The sequence below is a fragment of the Castor canadensis genome, chromosome 5 (genome assembly GCF_047511655.1).
Source record: "Castor canadensis chromosome 5, mCasCan1.hap1v2, whole genome shotgun sequence".
NCBI lineage: Eukaryota > Metazoa > Chordata > Mammalia > Rodentia > Castoridae > Castor > Castor canadensis.
In genome coordinates this window covers 130,432,648-130,457,760 of record NC_133390.1, presented here as the reverse complement: position 1 = coordinate 130,457,760, position 25,113 = coordinate 130,432,648, and the positions used below count along the sequence as shown (strand labels likewise).

Here is a 25,113-nt window from a genome sequence, read left to right as displayed (position 1 = left end):
TTTAGGGTAGACTTTTCAATCTCTGTGATGAAAGTCATTGGGATTTTGATGGGAATTGCATTAAACATGTAGATTGCTTTTGGTAGTACAGCCATTTTTATTATGTTGATTTTACCAATCCTTGAGCATGGGAGATCTTTCCATCTTCTGTAGTCTTCCTCCATCTCTTTCTTCAGAGGTTTTCAGTTCTCCTTATAGAGGTCATTCACATCCTTTGCTAAGTTTACTCCTAGGTGTTTGATTTTTTTTTGAGACTATTGTAAATAGAATTGTTTCCATATATTCCTTCTCAGTTTGTTCATTGTTAGCGTATAGAAAAGCTAATGATTTTTGTAAGTTGATTTTGTATCCTGCCACCTTGCTGTAGCTGTTTATGGTGTCTAGGAGTTTTTGGGTAGAGTTTTTTGGGTCTTTAAGGTATAGGATCATGTTGTCTGGAAATAGGAATATTGTAACAGTTTCTTTACCTATTTGTATTTCTTTTATTTCTTCTTCTTGCCTAATTGCTCTGGCTAGGAATTCCAGGACTATGTTGAATAGGACTGGGGATAGTGGGCACCCTTGTCTCATTCCTGATTTTAGGGGAAATGGTTTCAGTTTTTCACCATTAGGTATGATGTTGGCTGTAGGTTTGTCATATATAGCCTTTACAATGTTGAGGTACATTCCTTCTATTCCTAGTTTTTTTAGAGCTTTTATCATGAAGTGCTGTTGGATCTTGTCAAAGGCTTTTTCTGCATCTATTGAGATGACCAAGTGGTTTTTGTCTTTGCTCCTTTTAATGTGTTGTATTACATTTATAGATTTGCATATGTTGAACTACCCCTGCATCCCTGGGATGAAACTGACTTGGTCATGGTGGATGATCTTTCTTATGTGTTTTTGGATTCAGTTTGCCATTATTTTATTGAGGCTTTTTGCATCGATATTCATTAAGGAGATTGGCCTGCAGTTCCCCTTTTTGGAGGTGTCTTTGTCTGTTTTTGGAATGAGAGTAATATTGGCTTCATAAAATGAGTTAAGTAGTATTCCTTCACTTTCTATTTCATGGAACAGTTTAAGGAGAATTGGTGTTAGTTCTTTAAACGTCTGATAGAATTCAGCAGAAAATCCATCAGGTCCTGGACTTTTCTTTTTTGGGAGACTCTTTATTGCTGCTTGAATTTCATTTTGTGTTATAGATCTATTCAGGTGATTAATATCCTCTTGGTTCTGTTTTGAATGGTCATAAGTATCTAGAAATCTGTCCATTTCATCAAGATTTTCAAATTTGCTAGAATATAGGTTCTCAAGTAGTCTCTGATGATTTCCTGGACTTCTGTGGTGTTTGTTGTTATCTCCCCTTTTGCATTTCTGATTTACTGATTTAGGTTTTTTCTCTCTTCATTTTAGTCAGGTTAGCCAGGGGTCTGTCACTTATTTATTTTTTCAAACAACCAGCTTTATGTTTCTTTGATTCTTTGTCTGGCTTTTTTTGTTTCTATTTCATTGATTTCAGCCCTTAATTTTATTATTTCTCTCCTTCTGCTTGTTTTGGGATTTGCTTGTTCTTGTTTTTCTAGGAGTTTGAGATGTATCAGTAGGTCATTGATTTGAGATCTTTCTGACCTTTTAATATATACACTCATGGCTATAAACTTTCCTCTTAGGACTGCCTTTGCTGTGTCCCACAGGTTCCAGTAGGTAATATTTTCTTTTTCATTAACTTCCAGGAACCTTTTAATTTCCTCTTGTATTTCATCAATGACCCATTGATTATTGAGCAGTGTGTTGTTCAGTTTCCAATTATTTTCATGTTTTTTACTGTTGTTTTTGTTGTTGATTCTTAGTTTAATGCATTATGATCAGATAGAATGCATGGGAGTATTTCTTTTTTCTTATATTTGCTGAGGCTTGCTTTGTGTCCTAAGATATGATCAATTTTGGAGAAGGTTCCATGAGCTGCTGAGAAGAATGTATATTGTGCAAGTTCTGAGATTCTGTCTTCTGCTTGTTCTAGTCTGCTGGAGTGGCCTCCCATTTTGTTTTGTGTTTTTGTTTCAGGAACAGTAGAACCTCTTTTTTCTGAGGTTTTCCATATCATGGGTGACTTCCTCTTTAATATTGTCAATTTTCATCCTTAATTCATTAATCTCTCTATTTATGGTGTTTTCTGTTTCACTTTGGTGTTTATTTAGGGTTCCTATGATTTCATTTTTTGGTGTGTATTTTCTCCTATTCTTTGCTTTTGTTGTCTTGGAATTTCTTGAGTGCTTCCAGTACATTTTGTTTGACCATATCTAGTAACATGTCCATGAAATTCTCAGTGATTACTTACAGAATTTCTTCTTTCAGAAAGTTCTTGTGGGCTTCATTGGGTTCCTTGAAATGGTTTATCTTTGTTTTGTTGGAGTCTGGATCTGGGTATCTATTTTCTTCATTTCCCTCTGAATCCTGTACTAATTTATTTTTGGGGGGAGAATGGTTTCCATCCCTTTTTTGTGTTCCCATTATTTCACTTTGTACTGTTTCTGTCCTTGGTCTATGTGTAATTTATTATTAGCTAACTAACAATAGTAAACAAAACCAAGAAAGAAGGAGGAAAAAAAAAAAAGAAAAATAAGGAGAAAAAAATATGGAGAACCAAAGAAATGAACAGGGAGAGATGGATGGTGGACAATCAAACAGTTAATAAGACAAACAAACACTTAAAGAAACGATGGGTCTGCATTTGTAACTAACTTGGTGCACCTTTCACTTTTCAGTATCCTTTCTTTGTTCTGTACTCTTGGCATTTTAATGATAATGTGATTTGGAGGAGTTCTTTTCTAGTCACATCTATTAGAGGTTCTAAATACTTCCTGTACCTGTGTCCATATCTTTCCCATGATCTGGGAAATTTTCTGCTATTATTTCACTGAATAGTTTCCTTTGCTTTTAGTCTGTATCTTCACATTTTCTTTGATATCAAAAGTTCATAAATTTGGGCTCCTCTTTCAGATATCTTGAAAACTGAGGTCATAATTTCCTATATTTTCTTTATTACTATCTGAATGCAATCAACCTTGTCTTTAAGCCCTCATATCCTATCTTTTCCTTGATATATCTATTGGTCATGCTTTCTACTGACTTTCTTTTTATTTATTTTATTGAATTTTTCATTTCAAAGATTTCTGTTTGTTAAATATAATATTTATCTCTGTTGAATTGTTCATCCAAATCTTGCCACTTTATTCAGCAATTTATTTTTAGCCTCTTTGAAGTTACTGATCATTTAAAAAATCAATCTTTGGCTTGTCTCTTTTCTTCAACAACAGTGTACAGTATTACACTGTCTAAATTTATTAGCAGAGGCATGGACTTGTACAGAATAAACAGAGTAATTATATACATATGAAGGAGAGTCATGACAAAAATGGATTGAAAAGGAGATGGAGTAGGTATGGTGACATAGTCCTATAATCCCAGGTACTCAAGAGGCAGAAATTAGGAAATTTGAGATTTGAGGTCAGCCCATACAAAAAATTAGTAAGATCCCCCCCATCTCAGCCAACAAGCTGAGGCATGGTGGCACATATCCTATAATCCCAGCTATGAGAGGGAAACAGGTAGGAGGATCATGGTATAAGATCAGTCTCAAGCAAAAATGTAAGACCATACCTTATCCAAAGAATAACTAAAACAAAAAAGGTCTGAGGGCATGGCTAAAGTGCTAGAGCACCTGTGAGTATGAGACTCTGAGTTTAAAACCAGGTACTGCAAAATAAATAAATCAATAACTGGAAGCTGAGAGCCCCTTCCACACTGTAATTCATTGAATTCCAAGGTAAAGAGTTTGACCTTCATTCACAGGTAGTTGGCAGTCACTGAGGTTTTGAACCTGAAAGTGAATCTGTAAACTATGCATCATGCCTTGAGAAGATAAGTCTGGTAGCATTGGTGGCAGGATGACCTGTAGAGTGAGAAGAGGTCAGAGCAGGCCACAGAGGACTGGTCTTCATTCACATTCAGGACTGGTTAGGTGAGGGACCCCTCAGAGTGACTGGAGAAATAGACCCTAGGGCTTGTCAGGAGTGTCCAGACTGAGGATGCTGGCACTGAATCCCAACACAGCTGTGCTGTGGCAGATATGGAAACAGGGTCACTGGGCACAGTGTCCCTGCTGCCATCAGCCAGGCTAGGAACTGACAAAGATTCAGTCACTTAAAAATGTGTCAAAATGGTGGTATCACTATGTAAAATCACTGATTGCCAAGTAGAAAGTGTGATAGACAAGCTCGAGCCTAACTGGATGGGATGTTCGTGTCCATACTGCATCCCCACTAGTTGTGGTGAGGATTAAATAGGCAATTCATGAGAATTGTTCTGTCCTACAAAGGGCTGTTCAGTGAGGGTTCCCATTATGGGACATTTTCCCCAGTTCCAACTTTGTATTTGGGGACATGTTACTAAAGTAATTGAAGTCTCTAAAAGAGAGAGACAGTGAGTGGGACACATTAAATGAAGAGGCTCCTCAAAGGGACAGCTCATGCCTTCTACTGAGCTTTCTGATCACAGGCCTGTGGGGTCCTCAGGGCATGGCAACTCTTGCTCATCTTCCTATCATCAAAGCCTATTTCAGGATGATGCATAAATATAATAAATACTGATGGGTGAGTGAGACAATCAGTGAAATGGGTACTGACTTGTCAGTGTGGATCCTCGATTAGGTAGCAGCTTCTCTTCCTCTGGGTGGACTCATACTGGGTTTGAGTGTTCTGGATGGCAGTCAAGTACAGGATAGATTTTAGTCCCACTTATCCCTTCCGTGTGCAAGGTGCAGCTTCCACAATCATGCTTGGAAATTTTTGATAATTAGCTGAGAGAGCACCTCTTCCCATTGTTCTCCTTAGCATAGACTTATAGGGCACTTGCTGCATACCGTTACTTTGCACCATTGGCTGACTTTCCATGAGTATCTTCTGCCCACACTTTTGATATAGGGTTTTGCATTTAGTGCAGGCTCAATACCTGTTCATTGTCAGAAATCAATAGGAGTTCAATCCATGTTCCTTTGAAGTCTGCATCTCTATGTCATATAGTCAAATGTGATATTGTCAGGATTCTTTTAAGTGTCTCTCTCTTTATCTTGCTTTTGTTTTCCATCAACAATTTATGCCAATGCCCAATTTCAATTTTGACTGCAGTCCATGAGATGAATCTGGCTTAATGTAGGGAGGCTGTTAGGAAGAACCTTGGCTCCCAGTGCAGCCAAGTTTTTGGTTGCATCTGGAAATCTAGTTAAAGAACACACCTTTCCCTGGTTTTAGTCCCTGATTATTGAGCAGAAGCACAGAGCAGGTGCAGCAGAACAAGAGGCACTGAATAGAAAACAGGCACAAAAGCAAACACTGGCTCAGCCTGGGAGCATCTATTTTTGGGCCAAGGAAAGCCTGCTGAGTGGGGATTTGTTTCTCCTCTTGTACAATGTGACACCTGCTGAGTTGGATTGCTATAGAATGCTGTTGTGCTTTTTAGCCACTTAAAAAATAGTCTCAAGTCTCAAAGCAGTGGTCTAGAACCCAGAAAAACACTTTCATTCATATTATCTATATGAAGCAATTACTCTGAAGGATTGGGCATATTTAATAAATTGAATATTTTCAACCAAATAATAGCATTTTTAGAGGCCAAGTCTGAAGAATTCTTGTACATGTGTACAAGAAGAAATGTGTTCCTGAAGACTTGTATGAGAACATTAATTGTAGCTAGGGTTATACAGTACAAAAGTAAGAAGTAGCCTTAGTAATCCCTTAGTGCTAAGGCTAATTAAAATTGAGACAGAAATAAACTAGATCTTTTTGTATTAGCTCATGTAAATCTCTAGACTTAAAAGTTGAGGTGGAAAAGAGAAAGCTATAAAAAAAGATGCGTGTGTGTTGGAATGTCACTTATGTAAATTGTTAATCCTATGGATAGATACATATTCAGTAGAGATACAAAAACATATGAGCATGACTTGTATTAACATTTTATGGTGGTTAGGTCTGGAGAAGAAAAACTGGGGAAAGATAGGAGAAGTGTAGCTTTAACTGTTTCTTTAATTGTTGACTTAGATATTTGTTCAAGATTTTTTCTAAATATAGAGATGGAAAAATCTAAAAGCAGTATGGCAAAATCTTAATGTCTTAAGTTTAATGTATCAAAACAGGTGGTTTTAAATTTTAGAATGTTGAGGTCCCAGAGGAATTCTGTGTCCTAAATTACTACCTTCTAGTAGCTATCATTATGCTGCAGAGAGTGTTTTAACCTTTTCAATTTTAAGATCCATTGATTATTAATTTGATCATAAGAATCATTTTCAGAGCCTTATCACCCAAAGAAGGATCCAATCTAGAGCAGAAATAAGGACCAAATGTAAGCTCTGTGTACCCTGTGGAAGGGCACGTGTCCCATAAGGCTCTGCTTCAAACAGCATGTAACCTTTTCTCTGCACCTCCCTAACATACAGCAGGAAGAGCGGGTATGTGAACTTCTGTTTGTAAGACCTCTCGGTAATAAAGATATGCCAGCGTTGTTAATTTAACCTCATGGGAGGGTTTGTTTGACCCACATGGAACGATGATGGTATGCTTCCTGTCTGCAGACCCTGTCTTCTGGCCACTTGAATTCCCCCATCTCCTTATCCCACATACTTGACCTTGTGGGCTTCCCTGGAGCTCGCCAGCATCTTATTGTTGGGGCTGATCATCCTTCCATTGAAAACACAGCCAATATTTTAAAAACACATCCACAGTATAAAAGTGAAAAAATGGTTACTTATTCAAATACAGATATTTAACAGTAATGGAGGGGGCAAAAAATGTGTGGTACAAAAGAGAAAACAGAGAGTTGGCAAATTGTCAAACCTGCTTTATTTGTTTTCCTTTTTTTTTAAAAAAACCAACTGTTCAAATAGCCATCATAAAATCTCTGCTCCAAGTTTTGCTTTTTGTGATTTTATGTAAATCATTAAGTGTTCTGAGATTCAACTTCTTCATCTACAAAAGAACATTTTAAAGGCCTTACAGTCTGTAAAGTTTTAAATCTTTAAAATTTTGGTCTTGTTTATTTTCTTACAATTTTTAATCTCAAAATGTTCTTGCTAACTCTGTTACTAATCTATTATTAATTATCTATTGGAGTTCAAAGGTTCGCCTTGAAGAACTGATTCACTGAGCTCTTCACTGGTTTTTAAGGAACATTCAAATAAGTAAAGGTACTTAGGGACTTTAGCAACACTAATGGCACTGCACTGTCACCAGGTTCTGTGGATAAGGTACTTAGAATCTAATTTTAAAAGTGATAAGGGAAAGGACAGTTGCCTCAGCTCTCCTTCCCAACACGGCAGTACTTCGATGTTAAAAGATGTGCTTATCACTTGCTCTCTTGACCTGTTAACCAAAATATTGAAATGACTGATATCCTGGCAACATGGCCCTTTAGACTTCCTCCCATCTTTTTCTCTGTGTGAATGTGTAAACTTGTGGTTATTTTCCAAATTACACGAATTCATTCCTCCCCAGCCTGGAACATTAAACATGGTACTTCATAAAGGTTTCCACTCTTTTTTAGGAAATCAGCTTCTTCACAAACATGCATAAGCAGACTGCCAGTGAGTCAGTTAGTTTAAGACATGAGAATCTAGTGACAACAACAGAGGACAAAAAATATTCTCAACCAGTTTATACTGCTTATTTGAATTTATCTTCAAAATAACTTATATTACCGTGCCCATTTTACTGATGAGAAAATTGAGGCCTGTGATGAAGGTCTAGTTTTCTTGCCCATGGTTATATAATTGGAATACCCAAGATTCAAATTCCAAATTCACATTTTTTCACTTAACTAATAACTCTCCTAGCACTAGACAGGAAATAGATGCCTTAAATAAATTACAAATTGGGAAGAGATATGAGTTGTGTTTTAATTTCTTAAAGCAAATTTTTATTTGGAACTTCTGGAGTGATGTTGGAAAAAAATATCACACTAACTAAGATGTGTTTACTTGAACTCAGCAGCTTTGATTAATTTATTAAAAACTATGAACAGTACTATTTTGCAACATGTTTGGTACTTTCAGTGAGTAATTCAGGTATTTTAGGAACTTGTTTGGCATATTGTTTAGCCATTTCTGTGGAAATTGTTTACTCCCATTTAAGGAAGTCAGTTGTAGTTTGAGTGAGAAGCAGTCAAATACAGGTTTATAGGAGAGAAGGAGGGAGGGGAACAATTTAGACAAACAGGGCTCAGTGGGCCTCATTTTGGATAAACTTGATTAGCTGTCTGCCCACAGAGAGGGCAGTCTGGCTATGCTGTCCTTGAACGGGCTGATTAGTGGAATGGAAGAAAGTAAATTCAGTTGTTTGTGGACTCCCTGTGGGGGTTCAGCAAAGGAGCATATGTGCCCAGTCTGTCCTGTTTAACACCAGGGGTTTGGCTACTGGCGCTGCCATGTGGTCAGGGCTGCTCTGCACCATCCCCTAGGGACAGTCTCTGTGCTGCTCTGGGTTCTGTCTATGTAGCTAGGGGAGTGTGTGAGAGGGAGGTTCCTGCAAGGTTTCCTACTCAGGGAAATCTGAGATTAGTCTTTAAATTTGTTTTCCTGTTGAACAGGAAAGAAGAATGAGAAGAATGGGGGTGGTGGCATGGCTCACCATTTAGATATGCAAGGAACAAGACAGGTCAACAGAACACTCCATGCCGAGGAAGAGGGAACACAATGGAATGGGTAAGTGGTTTGGTGCCCTTCAAATGACACAAGCTTTGTAGTTAGCACACATGTGCTAAGACAGTGTCTTAGGTCAGTGTGTGGCCACCGCAGATCTTCCAGCAGTCTAGTCTGAGCAGATTGCTACTCAGGAAGGCTAGAGGTAGATGTCAACCAAGAGCGGCCATGACTGGGGTACATCAGGTCAGCCTCAGTACTCCGTGCTCAGATCTCAGAGTTGGTCCTGATTTGAACACATAAAAATTTTATTTTTTTAAACTAGCATACATTAATAATAGAAGGGAACATCATTGGGTTAAGTCAGTGGATGTATGCAGTGTATTTTGAACCAGTTTACCTCCTCTATAGTCCTCCTTTCTCCCTCCACCTTTTTTTTAAACAAAATTTGGTGGGTTTCATTATGCTACCTTCATATATATGTACATATATATGTATAAATATATATGTGTGCATATATACAATGTATATAGATATGTGTGTGTGTGTGTGTCTATCTATCTATCTATCTAGACAGAATAGCCAGACTACCTTCTCTGTGGGCAGTCAGCTAATCAAGTTTATCCAAAATGAGACCCACTGAGCCCTGTTTGTCTAAATTGGCTTTGTTCCCCTCCCTCCTTCTCTCCTATAAACCTGTATTTGACTGCTTCTCACTCAAACTATAACTGACCTCCTTCATATATATATATATATATATATATATATATACACACACACACACACACACATACATGCATATATCTTTATATATAGACACATATATGCGTATATTTATGTGTATGTATATATACGTGTGTATACATATATATGTGTAATATATGTATATGTGTATATATATACATATATACACACACATAAAACATAAATTATAACCTGAAACTTTAGATATTAAAGTCTTGTGAAATTGAGGATGACTTATTCTTACTTTTATTTTTTGGTGGTACTGGAGTTTGAACTTAGGACTTCACGCTTGCAAGGGATTTGCTCTACACTTGAAACACACCTCCAGCTCTTTTTGCTCTGGTTAGTTTGGAGATAGTCTCACTTTTTGCTCACGCTGGCCTGGACCATGACCCTCCTATTTTAAGCCTCTCATAGTAGCTGGGATGACAAGTGAATGACACCATGCTCAGCTTTTTTCCTCTTGAAATGGGGTCTTGCAAACTTTTTTGCCCAGGTTGGCTTGGAACTGCAATCCTCCCATTCTCAGCCTTCAGTGTAGCTTTGGGATGTCAGGATGGTTGAGATGGGATCTTGAGAACTTTTTGCCTGGGTTGCCATCCTCTGGATCTCAGCCTCCTAAGTGGCTAGGATTTCAGGCATGAGCCACCGGTTTCTGGCAAGGATGAATTATTCTTAACTGCCTAATATAAAAATATACCTAAATATTTCAATGTTGTTAGAATTTTAATTCAGTGTTTGAAAATACAATTTAGTGTTTCAAAGACAATTGCTTTTTTGACCTTTTCATTTAAAGAACTCAAAGCCATATCCCAAATATGTGTTTGGAAGTCTTCTGCTTGATAACAAAAGCTGTATTTCCCAAAATACAAGAAAAGCCAGGGTCTGCTTTGTCACTTTTTACATCCCAAAGCTGTATTTTGTTTCAAAGTAGCGTTAGAAGGTATCATAATGTCCCTAGCACATGTTCTCTCTCCTATGTGTTGCTGTGATACCTTCCAACAGGTTTTCTGAAGTCCTGCCCTGCCCACCCCAACATAGTCTCCAGAGCTCAGCCAGTGTAACTTTCTGCTTGAAATATTTCAAAATCTTCCCATGGTCTTTGGGACTTCTTAACATTGCCTACATAGTTTCAAATTATTTGTATATAGTGAACTTCTCTTTCCACATCCCTTGCCAGGAGAACTGCTCACATTTTATTCTCTGTGTTTACCTTATCTCCTCACACATTATCAAAATCTCATGAGATTTTGCCTCTAGGCCTTTCTGAATGCTCCTTCCTGAACCCTGAACTAACTTACCCTAAAAAGTTAGGGTAAGTTAGGGTAAGTTAGGGCACCAGTGGCTCATGCCCGTAATGCTAGCTACTCAGGAGACACAGATCAGGAGGACTGTGGTTCAAAGCCAGTCTGGGCAAATAATTTGTGAGACCCTATCTTGAAAATACCCATCACATAGAAAAAGGGCTGGCACAGTGGCTCAAGATGAAGGCCCATGTTCAAGCCCCAGTACTGCAAAAAAAAAAAAAAAAATATATATATATATATACATATATATGTATATATATGTATATATAATACACATATATATATGTATATATATTATCAGTCACTTTTCTTACTACTATTTAGCAAGAACTCAAAAATGCAGGTTGTGGCCTTGACTGGAGACACAATGGTGAGTGGAGATGTGGTCTGACTGGGGAAAGGTCCCCCTGGTGGAGAGGATAATCTGACTTTTAGAAATATGCCCTGGGAGTAGCCAAGAAAAAAAATTGCTCTTCAAAACCCATTTAAATCTCTGTTGCCCAAGTACTATGTGACACTGATGAGTTAATGAGATTGGAAATCAGCTAGACTGGTAGGTGTGACAGGGGATGTGCTCTTGCCTCTCATCACAAAGTCCTATAGTCCATTTCAGAGGATTCGAGATGAAGTTGTGGCTGCTGTTGATGCTGAGAGCAGCATAAATGGAATAAGAAATGAGACCTTGAGATGTAAATGTGTACTAAATGCAGTCTCATTCCTAAGAGCCTGCACCCCTTCTTTATGATTCCAGAATCACCCATTAGCCTCAATTTATTTATTAATAAGTGAGATTAATACCATTTCCAAGATTGAGATACCATGAGGATTACTTTAAGTTGTGTTGTTACAGCATTTGTATAATTCCTGGCCTATAAATTATCATGGAAGTTTATCTCTCAGCTACTATGTTTTTTTGATTTATATTTTTTATAAAAAATATAAATATATTTATACTATATATTTTTGAGGGTCTTGCTATTTAGCCCAGGCTGTTCTGGAACTTGCTATATAGTCCAGTGTGGCCTTGAACTCTTAATCTTTCTGGTTCAGCCTCTTGAGAATTGGAATTACAGGTATATGCCCCATGCCCAGCTTCTCTGCTATTATATCTTTACAGGACTTTGTGTTGTCTGAACATCTAATTAAGGGATGAATGCAATAAATAATTATGGAAATCATAATGATCCCCTTTCCCTCAAGTGCTCTTACTTTCAAGTGCTTTGTTTCACGATTTAAGTGGTACCCCATCTGTGAACTTTTTCTGATCTGCCACTTTTCCCTTCCATGTTCTTGCTCCATACCTAGTCATGTCAGTTTCTCTCCATGAGGCACCCAAAGGCAGGACCAAGGTCTTATTTTCATTCTTTATTATATATCGCAGTTCTTAACATACAGAGTTTAGTGGATATATTTGAATAAATGAATGATGAATGAGTGAGTTAATAGATTAATGATTAACAATGTGCCTAGTGAAAGGACATGTGTATTTTCAGATAGAAGATTATTTCATGTGCTTCCACGAGTGTGGTCACTGTCCTCAGAAGGGTCTAGCGTTGTCTCTCTGGTGACCTCTCAGATTCTGCTCACAGCCCTGAAAATCCAAAGTTAGGGCTACAGACTATAACTTGTCATGCCCATGCTTTGCTCAGAGTCTTGGATCAATAGAACTTCAGATGGCCTTTGCTTTCCCTGAATAGTTTTGAAGTTTAGTTTTTCCTGAGTTGTTTGGGTTCTACAAGTTAGGTCTAACTTTTGTGACTAAGTTCCTCAACAGCATGGAAGTGCTCATGAACCTTCCAGATCTCCCTGCAGGGTGAAAGGACTTACTTCCTGCAGTCCTGTCTAAAGTGACACGTCTTTTATGGGCAACTTACATCCAATGACCAGCCAACACAGGGATATAGAGGCTTGGACACCTCAGCCCACCTGGGCACCTCTGAAGGATCACTTCACCATCAGCTTGCCCTCAGCATTGGCTGTCACTGTCACCCAGCTTTGCTTCACCCAGCCTTGCCTTCTTCATTCTTCCCTTCCTATCCACAGTGCTATGTACCATATTTCCTGGTCAAGGGTCTGATCTTCAGCTCTGAGTCTGCTTTCCCGGGAACATACCATGATAGATGGTTCCAGGAATGGTCTGAGAAGGAATACAACAAGAAAAGTTTTGGACTTGGATCTCTCAACACTTTGTTGTCAATAGGGAAATCCATCTAGACACACAGGTACTGTAGAGGGTGGTGAACCAGGACTTTCTCATTTCCTAAAGCCAGAGGGAAGATAAAGCTATGGACCAAGGCTGCATCTTAACATATGAGTAGGAAAATCCTAAAAATCATTAACATTCAATGGAGGCAGGTCTGCTGTGACAAAATCTTTGCCCTTGTAGAACGTTGATGTGAGCGATGGACATCTATGTTGATGTATTTCCAGATCTGAAATAATTAGATTTGTATGGTCTGTCTGTGCCTAAAGAGGTGGCCGACCCTTCCCTATTCAGGGATAGGACTCCCTTGCTTTTGTGAGCTTTAACCCACAAACCCTTCTCAGGAGCAGTTCCCATCTCTCCAGGCCACACGGCCAATGACCAGGACTAAATTGTAACAGACCCCAGTTATAGTCATACTGGGCTTAAGAAGGGAACAAGATGACCCTATGTTACAGGAGCTGCAGAACATAAGTCAATGTTTCTGCTCAGAGTCAGGAACATTCACAGGGGAGTGCACTCTGAGTTCTGGATCAAGGAGGCAAGAATAGTAAAACTTTAATGGATGCCATGACCTCAGTGAGTAGGAAGCACTGGTTTCTGAACCAGGATGTGGAAGCAGTAGGGCTCTGCTCACTGTCATCCCTAGTGATACTTTCTGTGGGAATTTGTGTTTCCTATATCTCAAGTTCTAGATTCTCAGGCATACTAATTGCCAAAGGGAAAATATTTCCAGCTAGGTAGTCTCAGAGATTCCCATTGATAATGGCCTATGGCTATAGCAGGGAACATTAAGTTCCTCTTCCCAAAGGATGATCAGGCAACAAGAGGAGTCATTGTCTTGGAAGGGCTAATGATAATGATCACCAGAAGAAAAGAATATTGTAGTGGGGGCAGGGAAGAATATATTTACTACCCATTAATGCCCTTGGAAACCTTCTGTTATCCTTCTGCCCAAGGCAGGAAGCAAGTTGACAATGCAGCAACTTTATTCTTGCTTTTACTAGAGACTCATATTTTCTAGATGTATGGGTGTGGATCACACCACAAAGTAAACTATGGAGATAAGGGGAGGGGTTAGACAAAGGTGAAGCAATCCAGAATGAACAGTAAGGGAGGGAGGTGATGAGTATCAGTCATTTCATATGACCAACTGCTGCCACCAGAGCTTCATGTTTTCTATTAGTCTTCTTTTTCTAAGGTTCTCTTAGGAAGAGAGATCTACAGGGTCCCCCAGTAGCTGCTCCTAGCACTTATTTGAAGAATTGGATTTGAATATTGCAAAGGTGTGGACTATAGTGGACACCCACATTATCAGGACTGGTGGGCTATTGTCCCAGAGGTTGAGAGTTCTTAGAGCAGACAGGTTTTCACTTTCTTTGGTAAGTGCCTAAACTCAAGAGAGATGCTTTCTCCCAAAGTTATTACTCTTTCTTGAGACAGCCTAATGATGAACTATCAATGCCCTGACCTGGAACCCTGAAGAAGAGCTCAGCTGTCTATCACAGTCCAACTTCTCCCTTTGCCTAACTCTGCATCCCACCCTTCCCAAGAGTATCCCTGCTAAAATTCCTATGTGCTAATCTTCATCTCAAAGTCTGCTTCCTTGTGATCTCAACACTTACCACCCACTTAGTGCAATGACTGAACCCTTCGGTTCTTTCTCTGAGCTTTTGTCTTTCGCTGGTTCTGTGGCTTGGCCTTTGATCTTGAAAAGCTGGGAGCCACATTTCTCTGGCTAGCTCCAGTGATGAAGATCTTGTCTCTTGTTTGACCACATGCTCCTGAATGTGGAATTTCCTATAAATTCAAAGCACATATCCTTCTATCATGCTCCATCGTCCTCAGAGATTGTCCCTTATTTTCTTTATTCATCATCACTGATCTCAAAGTGGTCCTAGATTCTAGGTCAAATCATGGTTGCTTACTTCTGGGGTCTTCTTTTATGGTTCAGCCTGCTTTACTTCTCTTCTGTTACCACTTTAATCATAACATCTGAGCTTGGGTGTAAGTAGAGTGATGACTGACTTCCTCTTTCTCACAGGCCATTTGAATCCTGGTTTCTAGGAGAGGACAGGGAAATGTTACTTCTTGAAAATCAGGGCAAGTTTCCCTAAGAAATCAGCTCTCTGTGGGCCCCCTGCAAAAACAGCCTTTATTTCATGGTTATTTGCAGACTGACAGTGCTGAAGAGAGAGGAAGCATTTTTCCAAGCTATAATCATCACAGAACAAGCTATAATTTTGGAAAGTGATACATGGAAAGGTGATACATACTAACTGGTGGTCAGAATGGAATGAAAGGAAAGTAGAGTTGGTTGGAAAACAAGGTCATTAGATGGGACTTAAACTCTGCAGAAAATTGCATGGCTGAGACATCCAGCCAGAAAGATGCTCATTATCAGTGATTCACTTATTTTTCCTAATACTAGCATCTGTCCCCTGGTTCCCTTTACCTGGCTCAGGGCGCTAGTCTCACCTTCCAGAGCAACAGGTATGAGATATTACTAATACATTTTTAACTATCTGATGTTAGAGTTGAATATAGAATATAAATTTTACATACCAAAGTGACATTCAATATTTTTCTCTTTGGACTCCATGCTACACCCCCATTATTTAAAAAGTGATTGGTTCATAGGAGGAGCTTAACAGTTACACTGGTAATAGAATCCCTTTCAAAAATCTATGTGATTTAGCCAGGTACCAGGGTTCATGCCTATAATCCTAGCTACTCAGGAGGCAGAGATCAGGAGGATGGTGGTTCAAAGCAGCCCAAGAAAATACTTGGTGAGACTCTATCTTGAAAAATCACATCCTACAAAAGGGATGGTGGAGTAGCTCAAGGTGTAGGGCCCTGAGTTCAAACCCCAGTATCACACACACACACACACACACACACACAAAATCTAGGTGATTTATAAGAAATCCACTTCAAGTAAAATAGTATAGATATGTTAAAAGCAAAAGAATAGAAAAAAATATTGCATGGACACATTAATAATAAAGAAGCTGGAATGTGTATAGTCATATCGACAATTTAGGCTTCAAAGCATGGAAAATTAACAGAGTTATGCTGCATGATGCCAAAAGGGTCAACTCACTAAAAGGTATTCTTATAAAATAAAATGTGTATTCCTTATTAGCTGGTTCAAAATACATGGAGAAAAACCGATGAGAGAGAAACAAAAAAATGGACAGGTCAGATTCACAAATATAATTGAGACTTTAATTCTGTTTTCTGAACTACCACTAGGACTAATAGAAAGGGAGTAAAATGCATAACCCCATCAGCAAACTTGGACCTAATTGAGATTTAAAGAGCACCCCACCCAACAAGAGCAGATACTCATTCCTTTTTAAATTCAAATGGAAACCTTATAAAGTGTTACTGTATTTAGCATCATAAAATAATTTTTAAATTTTTTAAAGAATTGAGAGCCAAGTATGCCTGTAATCCCAGCACTTGGGAGCCTGAGACAGAAGGATGGTGAGTTCAAAGTCAGCTTGGGCTACATAGTGAGATCCTGTCTTAAATTGTAACAGCAATAACAAGAGAATTGAAATCCTTCAATTTTTTTTTTTTACTTTAATCGAACTGTTATGTGCTGGTGTCGACGTGTTGCAGACCGGTGCCGAGGGTCCTTGCCTTCACAGGCCAGGGAACTGACTTGTGACGCAGCTGAATGATGAGCCAAAGCCGGTACACAAAGTAGGAGTCATTAGCGAGACAAGAAAGGCTACAACTAGAGAAGTGCAGCGGAGCTCGGAAATTGGTAACTTGCTGCTCAGGTGAAGGCTGGGGTTTTTATAGATGTTTTACCTCTGGGTTAGGTGGGTTTTTCTCATTGGCCATGGATTCGCGGACTTTTTCAGGTGAACTGGTTTGGTTTGCACCTTATTGGGGGAGGGGAGGCAATTTTGAGAGCATTTTGCTCATCAGCCCTGTGGCAGATCTATCAGGCTCTGTATCTTTCTTTAGGATGCAGAAATGCAGTTTACAACTCCCTCTCAGGGTGCAGGAATGCAGACCTCTAACCCCTCAGGATGCAGGAATGATATGACTCTCCAGGGCTGCCTTAGGTCTCCAGACCCAACAGAACTAAAGGAAAAGTAACAGAAAATAAGTACCATATTTCTGTGCTGTTGGTCCTGTGAATCCAAGGGCCAAAAAAAGGAAATCTCAAGGAAAATCAGGACAGATTTTGATGCAACACAAAATGAAAAAATAACAAAATTTATGAGCTGCAGCTAAAGTGATACTTCAGAGGGAAAATTATAGCATTAAAAACTTGTTTGGGGTGGATGTTTGGCTCAGTGACAGTACATGCTTACCAGGCCATCCCCAGCACTGACAGAAAACAACAAAACCAAACCCAGCAAACAAAAAAGGCTAAGATTTATTTTGTTAGGACTGTGGCAACAAAGTATCACGAACTGGGTGGCTGGAACAACATAAATTTATTGTTTTACAAATGTGACTTCTAGAGGTACAGAATCAAGGTGCTGACAGGATTGGATCTCTGTGAGAGAGGAGGCAAATCTGTCCTGTGCCTCTCCACCTGGCCTGACGATTGCTGGCTTTGTGTTCACAGTGTGTCCTGCTTACATACATGTCTGTGTCCACATTCCCCCTTCTTACTAGACATAGTGGATTAGAGGTCCACTCTACTTCAGTATGAATTATTAATTCAGAAAAAATCTTATTTCTAAACAAGGTCTCATTTTTAGATGCTCAAGATTAAAATTTCAACATATGAATTTGAGAAGAACACAATTCAATCCATGGCAGCTTAAGCCAATCAACAAGGAGGACTTCACATCAGCTAACTGAGTTTCTACCTTAAGAAATTAGAGAAAGAGAAACAGAAGGGGAAGGAGAAATAAACATTTAATTGATTTAGCAGAAATCAATTAAATAAAGACAATAAAAATTGTTATTTTATGACAATAAAAACAAAGTAATAAAAAAAGTCAATGAACCTGAGATCCTATTGTTTCGGAAAGAAAAATAAAAGAAATTGATATACTTCAAATTGGCAAAGCAAAAAAGAGAATATGCAGATTTCCATTATGAAGAACATTGAGACCTCACAGACTTTAAAGGGATAATAAGAAAACAATACAAACAAATTTAAGCATAAAAATTTCACAATTTAGATGAAATGGAATAATTCCCTGAGAACTACAAATGACCCAAACTTACCAAGAACAAACTGTATCTAATGAAGAAATTGAATTCATGGTAAAATGAATAAAAATCAAATGAAATTCAAAGAAGGGAAAACTCCAGGATCAAATGGTTTTGCTGATGGTAAAGAAAAAGCAAAGTATATTAGCTTGGTAAGGAGGATCACTGGGGTAGAGATTCCTCTTTAGAAATTGGTTTGTCCCTGAGGTTTCCCCAGTCAGGCTCAGGAATTACAAGAGAAGACTTGAAATGGTAGTCCCTGGCGGAGAAAAGGGCAAACTGTTCCCTCAGAGATTTAGCTGACTTTCTGCACCATGGTCTGAACTCTGGGGCTTTGGAATTCCTTTCTCAAGTAATCCTGAGCTTGCTTTCAGATCTCTCTAGGCCTCCTTCTGAGTGCAACCTTATTGCTCACAGGTTATTTTTAGAAAGGACAGAGATATCTTGGAAGTGCTTAGAGGAGTCCAGTCCACATGTGGGAGGAGACAAGAAGAGCAGAAGGGAGGGGCAGGTAAAAGGAGAGGAGGGGTTATCAGGTGGGAAGCAGGTGCTAGAGGTTGGTTCTTTTGCATTACCTTGTTCTAGTGGGTAATTTCTAGGAGTTTAGGAATTCTAAACTTAAAAGTATGCCATGAAGGTATACTTCTTTTAGGGTAGGAAGAGAAAAATTATTTTTTTCAGTCATTTGTCAACTTCATATATAACTTTTACATATCTAGGCATACAGCAAGTGGTATTCATTTATATTTTTGTCCTAAGCCACAGTGTAAAGTCTAGGAAGGCTCCGTAAGTGGTGGCTTTTTTATTGCCATATTTTGAGCTCTTATTTAAGGGGCTGGAACAGAATGGGCAGTCAATAATAATTAGAAATGAATGAATGAGTTTAGTCTTCATCTTACCCCTGAAAGGATCCCCAAAAGAAAATGATAAGGAAAAGTCATTGACATTTGACACAATAAAGGATAGAGGATTATTTGCAGAGAAAAATCCCTCAGGGAGATAGAAACCAGCAGCTTGTCTTGTCTGTTCTGGAGGTCTTTGTAGAACTTGTCTACAAACCCATCTCAGAAGCTCCCCCAGATCCTAAGGGGCTGGCTGCTTCATGTGTTTCAAGTATGGTCTGCATCATGTCATTGCAATTCACTAAACCTCCTCTGGGCCCAGCCTGGGATGATGCAGCCTTGATTCAGACGGCTCTCTGCCCTCCAGGACTTTATTCATTGACTGCTGTGTTTGCCAATGAGAGGCTGATGCTTGGAAAAAACTGGCTCAAAAATGATATCTGGTCTTTTAAGAATCTCATCTTTGAAATAACTGATGATTCTTAGAAAAAATAAATTTGAGGACTTGGTGTGAGAAATTTTAGTGATAGGACATACTTGTCTCATGCTGATAAAAAATTCTCTATTTATGATTTGAATTTAATTAAAAGAGCATTAAAAAAATTTGTCCTTGAAACACACAGTCATGGCTATCACTCAGCTTCTGATGAATTATTCTCAGCCATTCTCTATATCAAGAGGAAAATACAGCAAAAAAGCAATTGAAGTATTTAAAAGAACATTGGAGCAATTAAATTTTTTCTACAAATACCACATGAGTAAAATGGAAGAACAGAAAATAATGTATTAATTATTTTGCCACTCTAATGGCTCATTGAGTCTTCAGCAGTCATATGCTACAGATAGAATGTTTGTATCTCGTGCAAATTTAGTGACCAGAGATGAACAAACATCCACAGGGCTTATCAGCCCAGTCTTTATTGATAAAGCCACATCAGAGTGAACTCTCTATCACCATCTTATTTACTGTTTCTGCAATGTATTCCTTAGTTCTGTTGATTCTCTTATTACCTATGTGGCAACACTATAATATCTTTTAAAATGCAACAAACTGTAAAACAGAGAACATTGAAGCTAAAAAATTATAACTACATTTGGTGGTTTATGTTGCTTTTGAGTGAAAATTTATCTCTCAAATAAGACAAACAGACATAGATACTGAATTCTCACATAAAAAATAGTTAACTTACAAATTTTTTATGATGTATACAACAAAGATCACACAGAATAAAGGTCTATGTTAGTTATTTGTTAAATAAGGCATTTGCCTTGATTAGACAATTTTTCAAAAGAAAGTTAGAGAAACTGTCTGGATTTCATATTTATTACCGTAGTCATTTTACAATAGGCAGGGAACTATGGGGAGAACACAATTTACACCCTTAAGAGCACCTGTACTCTGGATACTAGTATACTTATGGGAAAGATCATGAAGGAAATGGGGGAAAAATTAAAATTAGAAAAATAATGAAAAATTCTTCTATGAATAAAATTTTAATGTTTAAATGTGAACATTAGCAAAATTAGTGAGAGTTAATAGTTTTCTATTGTAATTCTTATCCAGAATTTGCTCCTTGGTTCATTACGCATTCTCTTTTTGTGTGTTCACTGCTATGCATGGTATGCGTACACTGTATACTACTGTATACATTGTTTCCTTAACAGACATAGAGATACTAGAAAAACCTTTCATTTTTCTTTTCCATGTTCATCTTTTTTGTCATGATTCTGCTTCCTTAACTTACCCTTAAATATGCCTGGTGCATTTCTTATTTGTGCTATTATCTTTATTAATCTCTAATATTCCTCTTTTTGACCATAGTCTTCCTTTTATTGCAGACACTTGCAAGGCAATGGAAACAATATTTTTCACCTGGAGATATTAAGTTCTTCTTATGTTTTCTTCTACTCATAACATTGTATCTTTCATCTGTGTTCCTTTCTCTGCTTTTTGAATTTTCTTTCTGACTTCCAAGCTAAATGCTTTCTTATATGGCCAGCCATCCCTGGTTCTTAGGAATGTACACTACATTGATACGTGGAAGTGCTTTCTGGGGTGCTTTTAGGGGTGATATGGAGTGGTGATGATGATGGGATAGTAGCTCTTGTTTACCAATGTACTTCACCAGACAGTCCTGGCCACTTATTTGTGGGACCACCAAAAGTCAACAGCAGGAACTCTTGGAGACTTTGTTATCTTGAGCTGGTTTGTCTGACGAGTTTTCCCAGAGGAGCCTTTCAATGTCCTGTGTGAGTGTGTGGAATGCAGCTGCAGTCCAGGGTCTAGGAGTTAAAAGGGGCAAAGAGTAGGAAGCTCCCTACTCTGTAGGCTGATTTTCACTTCATCTCTTGTTTTCCCTCCTGGCTTACCTTGTGCTGCACAGTCTGAAGGCCCAAGCTGTTTCCAACGAAGGTTTTGAGAGGGTTAATATCCAGGCTTGTTCGGATTTCTCATGGCTCCTGAATCAAGCTTTCAAATAAGCTTCCTGACCTTCAGTTCCATCTAGTCTCTCTGACTTCAGAAATACCTGATGTAGTACATTGGTGTGTATTTAGTACTGGGGTGGGACTGTGGCAGGAGTCAGCTTGCTTCTTTACCACTTTTCATACCACCATCAGCCCATATTATATTTAGCCTTCTCTGTTCTGTTGATTAAGCACTTTCTATTCTTATCAAGCCTCTATTTCTCTCTGCCTCCCCTTGCTCTCATTTTGTGTATTTCTGGAATTTTAATGGGACATATAAATAATCAAAACCAATAATAATAGTGGAAGTACGCCACTTTCTAAAATATTCTATTGAAGGGAATGAGTAAAATGTGAAAAACACAATTACAAGAAGGATAGTGGTTTGTATGGTTTGATGGCATGAATATTTAAAGAGATTTTGCTTGTGGGAATTTAAGACAAAAGAAGAGGAATAATTCACCAATAGGGATGGTAGCTCACCCTCCCTCAGGCTCTGTACTGTAGAACCTGGTTTGTAGAAGAGCAGAGTAGCCTCCACTTAGACAGGTTCCTAAAGAAACTATCTCTGCAGGTCAGTCAGGGGTCAGCGAGTTGTAGGAGAGAAGGAAATCTAAAAAACAGAGAAAGTCGGAAATTTTTTTAATGCCAGATGGAGAATTCCAGAGAGCATAATTGGAAAATCTGGAAGTTTGGTAAGAAGTGAGAACTCGGATTAGGTTTGGATGTACAGAGTCCTTGTGCTCATGGACAACTTGGGTGGCTTGGGCATCCAGTGGTGGGTGAGATGATTGTGGGTATAAGAGTAAAATGGTTTGTTCCAGTGGTCTGTGGGAAATTTGAGTGATCATTCAAACAATAGACTTTTTCTCAGGTCTTTTTCTCTTATACCATTGGGATTTATAAGACAGGTGATATTGTGGCTGTTGGTACCACATCAAAAGCAGTTAGGGTCTGCTGAGTTCCTTGTATTCAGGAGTGTATGAGCTCTATGAGCCCCTTTGTTCACAGAAGTAAGTGGTGTGGTTTCCCCAAGATCAATGCAACTCTAAGGCCTCCATCAACCTGACTGTCTCCTGGATCTATGGCAAGTAACCCCAGACAGCATACCTAGGCTTATTTCCCTCACCTATAATAGGAAGGTGTTGGCCTACTTCTGCGCTGCTTGAAGCCTTTTATCACACAGCTCATGGAGAAGCTTGTGCTAGGTATAGGATTAAATAATGAAAAGGGAAACCAGTGTGGACCTTGGGAGTGCTGCCAGCCGGGTTGAGAGTCCTTGCCTTCGCTAGCCAAAGAATTGGCTCATGAGGCAGCGAATTGACTTGTGGGACAGCAAGGTCAGCACACAAGTAGGATTTATTAGAGAGAAAAGAAGAGCAGCCCTTAGAGATGGACAGGGAGACCAGAAAATTGGTAGCTCACTGTTGTTTACATAGAGGGTTTTTTTTATTTGATCTTTTTTGTTGAGGAGGGGAGTTAGGAGTCAGGGGTGCAGTGGTTTTTTGACATATCTTTGCTCTGTTGGAGAGGGGAGCTGTAAGAGTCAGGAGTGGGGTGGTCTCTTAACATATCTCCGCAGCAACATACACACAGTCCTGTGAAAGCCTCTTGCTTATCAGTCTTCTGGCATTTTTGAGGCATCCCCAGGGGGCCATGACTTGTGAATCCACATGTCCCTTTTCAGGATGTAGGGCTCACAGTTCTCTCATTGGGGATGGGGGCACTGGCTCATTTTCGTCTTCTGATCCCCCAGACCCAACAGGAGAAGTGGGTATCACTGGTCCCCCTCCCCATTTTGGGAGGAGCATAGAGTTTGGGGCATGTGTATGGTATAAGGCCCTATTCCAGGTTGCATCCAGGAGAATGTATGGCACATGCCAACTGAGTTTACCTTGATCTGGGGGCTCCAGCATCAGTGAGATTCTATTGCAGCAAATTTGCTGGTTTCAAGAGATCCTAGGTCTTAGAAGATCAGGGAAGACTGATGATAAGACAGTCTTTGTCCCATTTGAGGGACTTCACAGAACACTCTGAGATCCTTGTATGACATTAGAGGGAACTTCCCAGTCATCACTCATATTCATTTTCTGCCAGTTCTGCAGGCAGTGCTGAGAGTCAGGGTCTTGGTAAATCCATGTAGCCTCTCTTCCCTGCTTGGAGAGAAGAGAGGTTAGACCTGCTTGATTTTCATGGTCCCATCCAGCTTCAAAATAAAATTGAACTCCTTTTTAATATGATAAGAGATGCTAAACATGAGGACTCCTTCCTATCTCCCTACCTCCTCTCATTGCCAGTCCTTAGTCTCAGGCTCAATTCCCCAGATCAACCGTAGTACTTTTATTGTACCATTGCACTCTAAACAGGGGAGAAGCGTGTTCTTTGCCCTTTTTATATTCCTGTGTGCTGGAGTGAGACTAAGATTAGAAACATTGAACAATTTCTTTGTTTTTTCTTTTAAACAACCAACTTCGAAAAACAGAACAAGAATAATAAACTTTCAAAAAGACTAAATTTTCTTCATTGAAATGCAAACATGTAAACTTATGGAGGTTAGTAATGTTTTTAAAAATCAGAAGAAAAAATCAGACTTTATAAAGATGCAAGAAGTTTAATATTCACTTTAAAAATAAATTATGTTTAAATAATTATTTTGATATAAGCAATTGAATGTATAATAAGAATATAAGTATTTAAAATCATAATTTATTTTAAATTGAATAATTTTTTTTGCAAACAAAATACCCTGAAAGAGAAACTCTTTGCTCTTTTGTGCACTTCAAAATAAATATCCTGACCCTTAATGCCAAGATCATTTATACTTGTAAAGAATAAAAGAAGGCATCAGGTTAATATTTCTTTCCTGACCTGACTGGCTTGTTCTCCATTCTTTTTCCTCATATAAGCCAGAGTTGCAGCAACCATTAATCCTCATCTGTCAAAATAACTGTCCCACATTTTTCAGCATGTGTAGACTCCTGCAAATATGGATTTCCTCTACTTACAGCAATATGGGGTAAAGTTAGGGCTTGAGTCCCTATATAACACTAACATTATAATTATTACATGATGTTATGGTTGGGAAGCAATGGAATTTGCTCTAGATTACCATGGATTAATGGTTAAGATTTTGGATCTAGAGGCCAAGTCCAGTTTCATCTAACTAGATACTAAAAGCAGAAGTTTTTTACTATAATGAAAGCCTCTGTGGAAGCATCGACCCTGCTTTTCCCCAAATCACATAGCTGAGTCCAGTCCATCTTGGCCAGGTCCCACACTTTGCTTCAGTTTGTGATGGGCTGGGGATCTTGTTACCTGCAGATCCTGATGGAGTAGGTCTGTGGAGGAGACGGAGGTCTCTCTAACTAGGTCCCAGGGGATGTAGATGATGCTTGCCCATGCATAGTTCCTAAGCCAGCAAGACTTTGCATTACAATATAAGCAGAATGTAAAACTCATCCACAGAACTGTTCAAACACATGTGAAAAATAAAATGCTTTCCTCAAACAGTTTCAAGAGAAGTATACAATTATCTCTTATAATTTGCAAAATAAGCAAGTGCATGCTAAGAGATGCCTAAATCTTCTGCAGGTTTTAAGGCAGGAAAGATAATATCCTGTCTAAAAGATGAGTGTAGAGGAGCATGTCAGAGAGACGGACTTTGCATATGCATACAATGATGAGAAGAATTGGATA

At 38.8% G+C, this 25,113-nt stretch overlaps 1 long non-coding RNA gene across 1 annotated transcript in view; it reads left to right on the top strand.

The window, feature by feature from the left end:
- The first annotated feature begins 8,400 nt into the window (after positions 1-8,400).
- Positions 8,401-25,113, top strand: part of LOC141423108 (uncharacterized) — a 59,350-nt gene continuing 42,637 nt past the window's right edge. The window contains exon 1 of the long non-coding RNA XR_012447764.1: positions 8,401-8,728. This is a non-coding gene — a long non-coding RNA (uncharacterized lncRNA). The remainder of the gene's footprint in view (positions 8,729-25,113) is intronic.